Consider the following 7,045-nt stretch of genomic DNA (forward strand, 5'->3'; position numbering starts at 1 on the left):
AGAGAGAGAGAGAGAGAGAGAGAGAGAGAGAGAGAGAGAGAGAGTGTGTGTGTGTGTGTGTGTGTGTGTGTGTGTGTGTGTGTGTGTGTGTGGTGTCGGAAGGGTGGTGTCCTTGCTTGGTAAAGCTGGGTATGTCACCTGGGTGAGTGGAGAAGCAGCCAGCAGGGGGGCTGGAGCTGTTGGGTGTGCACGCTGTGCCCCTAGTAGACCGGAAGTGGCAGGGACAGTGTGAGCTTCATCCTGGGAGTTGAAAAGATTCGAAGTGCCATTCCCGGGGTGTGGGTGTGGCAGGCACACGTGTGTCTGAGGAAGCTTCGTTCTAATCCTCTGGAGGGCAAAGTGAGGCCTCCACAGCTTGCAAAAGCAGCTCCTTCCTTCTGGTCCCAGGTGAGTGCTGGAGGGTTTTGTTGTCCCTGCGTCTGGGTTCCCCATTCTAGCGCAGAGAGCACAGGGTGATGTGGGTCCCACATAGCTCACCCCACATTGCGGGCACCACTGTGAGTTGCACTGTCAGGTGGGGACTGTGTGAGCCAGGAACTTTGGGTACTAGCAGTGTTCAGAGGCCTCCATGGCCCCTCTAGCTTTGTAGCACCGTCTCCCATCAAGGTGGTGCGGGAGGGACTCCAGTGTGTGGCCAGGAGAGCAAGGGGAACCCAAACTGAGCCTGCATATGACTGGAACCCAGCTGTCACTCTGTGGCATCGATTCTAAGGGTTGTCACAGCTTTGCGACTTAATGAGCTTTATGTACCCAGCAGGGAAATGGGTCAGCTATAGCCAGAGTCCCCTTGCATGGGTTTCTACATCTCAGGACCAGTACCCAACCTCAGGGTGCAGGGCAGCTCGGGAGGCCAGGGAGTGTCCTTTGTATGGTGAAGTAACATTGGCCCCTTAGGCTAAGCTCTGGTCTGCACACTGGGGTGTTTCAACTCGGTCTGCCACTCTGCTAGGTGGTGGCTTCGGCAGCTTGGACGAAAGGACATTTGCTCACTTAGAGCTAGAGTCCTGAACCCTACCCTTGGGTGCATTTGAACCTGAATTGTGAAGTCCGTTCCAGATAACCGCGGTCTTCCATGCCTACATTCTGCAGCAGGTGCATGTCCTAAGGACAGTTGCAAGATGGGACAGTTGCCTAAGTAGGGAAACTCGACCTCCATATTGGCTGGTTTTTCCAGTGTTAAATGGGTGCTGTTGGCCGGGGATCGGGCGCACGGGACAGCACACCAGCCTACAATTCACTTTGTGCCAGAGCTGTTTGTGAAGAGTCCCAGCTGGTGGCTTAGCGGAGACTCGATCAGTCTGATGGCCTTGCCGAGATTCAACTCAGGTGTGCTCAGCGACTCACATGCCTGACCTTCCAAGTTGTGCCTGCTCGTTTGATCGATTCTGTTCACCTTTTCAAAGAGCCAGCTGCTGCCTTTATTGACAATGTCAGTACTGTGTTTTAAAACTATTTTGGGGGGCTGGGGATTTAGCTCAGTGGTAGAGCGCTTACCTAGGAAGCACAAGGCCCTGGGTTCGGTCCCCAGCTCCGGAAAAAAAAGAACCAAAAAAAAAAAAAAAACTATTTTGGGCTGAAGGGGGTGGTCAGGGGGCACGGGCTACTCTTTCAGAGCACTCGTATGTGGCAGGCTCAGAACTTATGGTAACTTGGGCTCCAGGGGCTCCATCCCCCTCCTCTGGCCTCTTTGGACCCCAACACTCATTCATGTAACACACACAAAAATAAATAGTAAAGTTTACTATTTTTAACCATTTCAAAGCACACAATTCCGTGACCCGTGCTGGTGGAGTTGGGGAGCCAGTTTTTCCAAAAAGGAACTTCTATGTCCATTACCATAATCACAGGGTGGTCTCAGAACAGGCCCTGCTCCTGGCAGCCATCATGAGTTTTATACCTGCACTGCTCACTCACCGTTCTAAGCCCACCTTGCTGCCTGTTTCCTGCGGTTGGGTAATCTCCAGACTCTCTCTTCTGCATGCGTCGATTGGGTCAACTCTGTCGCTCTCTTCAGGTTCTGTAATCTTTCCTTCAGCTGTGTTCAGTAGGCTGTTAGTCTCATCCAGCGTGCTTTACAATTCAGACTGTATATGCATGTGTGCTTATGTGCATATGTATGCGTATGCGTGTGTTTGTGTGTATATATGTGTGGATGTGTGTATATATGTGTTTGTGTCTATATATGTGTGTATGTATATATTTGTATGTATATGCATGTATACCTGTGTGATTGTATGTATTTGTATGTATATGTATGTTATGTGGGTGTGTGTAAGGATGTATATGTGCGCATGTGTGTATATATGTATATGAACATATGTGTACATATGTGTGTGTGTCTGTCTGTCCACCCTGCTGTCAGCCCATTGTTTTCTTTTTTTTTTTTCTTTTTTTTTTTTGGAGCTGGGGACCGAACCCAGGGCCTTGCGCTTCCTAGGTAAGCGCTCTACCACTGAGCTAAATCCCCAGCCCCAGCCCATTGTTTTCTAGCCCCCTCCTCACACTCAAGGTTCCCTTTGCTTTCTTTTCTTTCTTTTTTTTTTTTTTTTTTTTTTTTTGTTCTTTTTTTCGGAGCTGGGGACCGAACCCAGGGCCTTGCGCTTCCTAGGTAAGCGCTCTACCACTGAGCTAAATCCCCAACCCCGTCTTTTTTTTTTTTTAAATGATTTATGTATGTGAGTACACTGTCGATATCTTCAGACACACCAGAAGAGGGCATCAGATCCCATTACAGATGGTTGTGAGCCACCATGTGGTTGCTGGGAATTGAACTCAGGACCTCTGGAAGAGCAGTCAGTGCTCTTAACCACTGAGCCATCTCTCCAGCCCTTTCCTTTGCTTTCTTTAAGCACAAAACATCCATCATTGTCCATTAAACACAGTGCTTGGCTGTTTCTGACACCTGGCCTATCTCGGACTCTGTTTCTGTGGGGAATTCCTTTTCTACTGTCCCATACATTGATCTGTTTAACTGAATAAAGGCATTGTGAATTTTACACTGTAGGCCACTGTCTAAGTTAACGACTTTTTGCATTTTGAGAAGGGAGTCTCTCTACACACAGCCCTGGCTGCCATGGAAGTCTGTGTAAACCATGCTGGCCTCAGACTCAGAGATCTGCCTGTGTCTGCCTCCTGAGTGCTGGGATTAAAGGCATGTGCCACAACAGCCACCATATTTTAATAATTAAAAATTTTAAGTACACATGTATGGATGACATAGTGTGGAGCTCTGCGTTAGTTCTCTCCTGAAATGGCAGCAAGGATCTTTAGCCTCCAAAGCACTTGCAGACTCCATATTGTGGGGTATAGGGGATTTGAATCCATGCTTTACCCAGAGTAGGCAGGTGCTGTTCCTCTGAGGTACAGATCTAACCTGATGTTTGACTTTCCACTCAGTTCCTGCCATTTCCCTGAGTGGATGCTATTTCATTCCTGTTATTTATTTATTTATTTATTTATTTATTTATTTATGTATTTATTTATTTTTGAGACAGGGTTGTTTCTCTATGTGGCCCTGTCTGTCCTGGACCTCTGTAGACCAGGCTGGCCTTGAACTCTGCCTCCCGAGTGCTGGGATTAAGGCATGTGCCACCAGTGTCCTGCTGCAATTTCATCCTTTAGGTCTGAGCACAGTGCCCCGAGTAGGGACACCACATTTTCCTGGCCCCATGATCTGCTGATGGGTGTCTAGAATGATGTCACACCCTGCTGGAGTGACCGGTGCTGTGGTAATCATGGCTGTGCCTCAACCTTCAGGTTCATGCTCAGGAGTGGTGCAGCAGAATTTGTTCTTATAGTGAGTACTGAACTAGGCCTTGGCTGACGTAGGCCAGCACTGAGCCGCACAACCAGCCTTTACTTTGTGTGTATGGGGGGAGGGGGATGGGTCAGTTCCCGAGATGTCCATGCTGTTGTTTGGACACTGGTTCAGACTCTGTCCTTATGCTGAACTGGTTGGGACCTGGAACTTTCTGCAGATTAGGGCTGGCCAGTCAGTGAGCCCTGGGGATTCACCTGCTGTACCCAGCCAGGGTTAAAGACACGCCATGGGGGTCAGGCTTTCATGCAGGTGATTGGGATTGAACCTGGGTCCTCTTGCTTGTTTGGCAAGCACTTTGCCTGGCTGAGCTGCCTCTTCAACCTCTCCTTTATGTCTTGAAGCTGCTCAGCCTGCCTCAGCCTCCCGGCTGACAGGACGGGTGACCGAGTGTGAACCACTCTGACTGGGGTGAGGTGAGAACTCCATGCAGGTTGTATGTGCAGTCCCCAGTGGGCAAGGACATGCGTCTTTTCATGTAATTATCGATTTATTTGTACATTTTTTGTTTGTTTTAAAGATTTATTTATTATATATAAGTATACTGGTCAGACACACCAGAAGAGGGCATCGGATCCCATCACAGATGGTTGTGAGCCGCCATGTGGTTGCTGGGATTTGAACTCAGGACCTCTGGAAGAGCAGTCAGTGCTTTTGTTGTACAAAAACTTTTTTTATTCTTTTTTTTTTTTCCTTTTTTCTTTTTTTCGGAGCTGGGGACCAAACCCAGGGCCTTGCAGTTGCTAGGCAAGCGCTCTACCACTGAGCTAAATCCCCAACCCGTTTTGTTTTTTTAAAGATGGCGTCTCTCTGCGTAGCTCTGTCCTGGAACTCACTCTGTAGAAGAGGCTGACCCAGAGATCTGTCTGCCTCTACCTCTGAAGTGCGGGGATTAAAGGGGTGTGCCACGTGTCGAGCTTGGATATATTTATTGTGTTTTGCTTGAAGGCTGTCTGTGTGTGATTTACATGCAGTGTCTACAGAGGCCAGAAGATGACACTGAAGTTACAGATGGTTGTGACTAGATGCCCTGTGCGTGCTGGGACTCAAACCTGGGTCTTCTGTGAAAGTAGCCAGTACTCTTAACTGCTGTACTCTCTCTCTCCAACCTCTACTGTTGAATTTTCACTGACAGTTTCTGTTTATTTCTTGTAAGCATATTTTCCTTTGAATCTTGTCAAGGAGCCGCTTGACATCACAGGGTAAACTGAAGCAGGCAGAGGGTAGCATTGGCGACTGGGGCCAAAAGCTGATGACTTCTGGCATTTTAGCTCCTTCTTGTTATTAGGAGCCAATAGGTGTTTAGTTTTTGGCAATTAACTCCTGCTGATAGCAGCAAAGGAAGAGAAACTTAGTTATTTGGGTTCTCTGACTCAGGGACCGCTCATTGGCCAGATGAGAGGCTCAGAGTTTGTTAACCAGAGAAAAGAAAAGAAAGACAGGGCTCTATTGCTGGTCTTAGTTTTTATTCTTTCTCAGGATAATTATCACACGGTTTTCTAAGCGTCCTTACACTTCATAAGTTCATAGTAAGTTTAAGGCATAAACCAATAAGACTTAAAGAGTTACAGCAGAATTGTTTACATGTCTTTCCACTAGGACTAGAGGTATGGGAGAGGGGGGAAGGGAGTAACATTTGAAATGTAAATACATAAAATATTCAAGAAAAATAAAAATAAAAGACTAGGACCTGACTAATATTCACGATCTGTTGTTTCTAGTTCCATAGTTTCATTTTAAGTTTAAAGCAATAATTTTTGTCACAAGTTAGCACGGCTTCGTCATGAGATGGCTTCTTATTTTGAAGTCTTGTATAGACAGACTAGTCTGTCACGTGTTCTGTCCTTGGACCTATGATACACTGCCCAATTCCAGCTTATGAGCGTAGTTACCAGAGAGTGGTGGCTTCATTCCTTACCTAGAAAGAATGTCTTCCTCCATCGTAAGTTTGTTCCAAACTTGCTTTGCTTTTTTAGTTCGATTGGCCCAGGACACCTGAAGGCTTAAAGAGTTCTATTTGCAGCTTTTATTCTAGAGAGGGCTTGAAATTATTTGTATCAGTTTAGGAGTCCCATAAAATCATTATCAGGGATTATGAAATCAATTTGTCTACACGGCGTTTCTACACCAGAGTACATCTTCATGTTGAGCTGCAGAAAATCTGATGGACTGATGCTCCAGAGTGATTAGTCTATGTGACGGTGTCAGGGAAGCATATCCGCACTGAGCAGCAGTCCGGGAATGAAGTCTCTGAGGATCCTGTATCTCACCTAATGCATCCACGCAAAATGGTGGGGCCATCTCTGAAAGACTCACTCCCTTGCCATAACTTTTCCCAGATGGCTTCTGACAGAATCTTTCTTTTTTTCCGGAGCTGGGGACCGAACCCAGGGCCTTGCGTTTGCCAGGCAAGCACTCTACCACTGAGCTAAATCCCCAACCCCTCTGACAGAATCTTTCAATGTAGTTTTTTTTTCTCCCCCCCCTTTTTTTTTTCGGAGCTGAGGACCGAACCCAGGGCCTTGTGCTTGCTAGGCAAGCGCTCTACCACTGAGCTAAATCCCCAACCCCTCAATGTAGTTCTAATAGCTGCTTTCAAAGTCTAGAATGGGGAGGGGAGGTTTGGTGGGAAGGGAGGGAGTTGGAGACATCCTCTTGGGGTCAGAGGAGGAAGACTGGATGAGGAACTGTCAGTGGGAGGACTGGGAGGGGAACAGCAACTAGAGTGTAAAAAAAGATTAAATAATAATGATGATAATGATGATGTCGATGTCTAGGATGTTGCCGGGGTGGTGGCGCACGCCTTTAATCCCAGCATTCAGGAGGCAGAGGCAGGTGGATCTCTGAGAGTTTGAGTCCAGTCAGGGATGCAAAGTAATACCATGTGTAAGAAAGTAAGTCTTGAATGATTTTAGGTATGAGGGCCTCTGCCTGCTGTCCTAATTTCTCAGGGGTTTGAGACAGGAGATCAGTTATGTCCAGGAAGGCAGCCTGGGCAGCACATAGGTATCTGCTTCAGGAACTAAAACAGCATCCCCTTCTGATCTCCACTCACGGTGGTGTACATACACAGACACATGTATAACCTAGGAGGACTGTATCCCAAGGATCCTAACACATCGCAGAAATTCTACCAAGGATTCTTGTTTACATGTGGGCATTTAGGCCTGGGTGATGGATGGCTCAGTGGGTGAAAACACTGCTGACTCAAGTTCAATTCCTGCACCC

The sequence above is a fragment of the Rattus norvegicus genome, chromosome 12 (assembly GCF_021556685.1).
Source record: "Rattus norvegicus strain SHRSP/BbbUtx chromosome 12, alternate assembly SHRSP_T2T, whole genome shotgun sequence".
Classification (NCBI taxonomy): domain Eukaryota; kingdom Metazoa; phylum Chordata; class Mammalia; order Rodentia; family Muridae; genus Rattus; species Rattus norvegicus.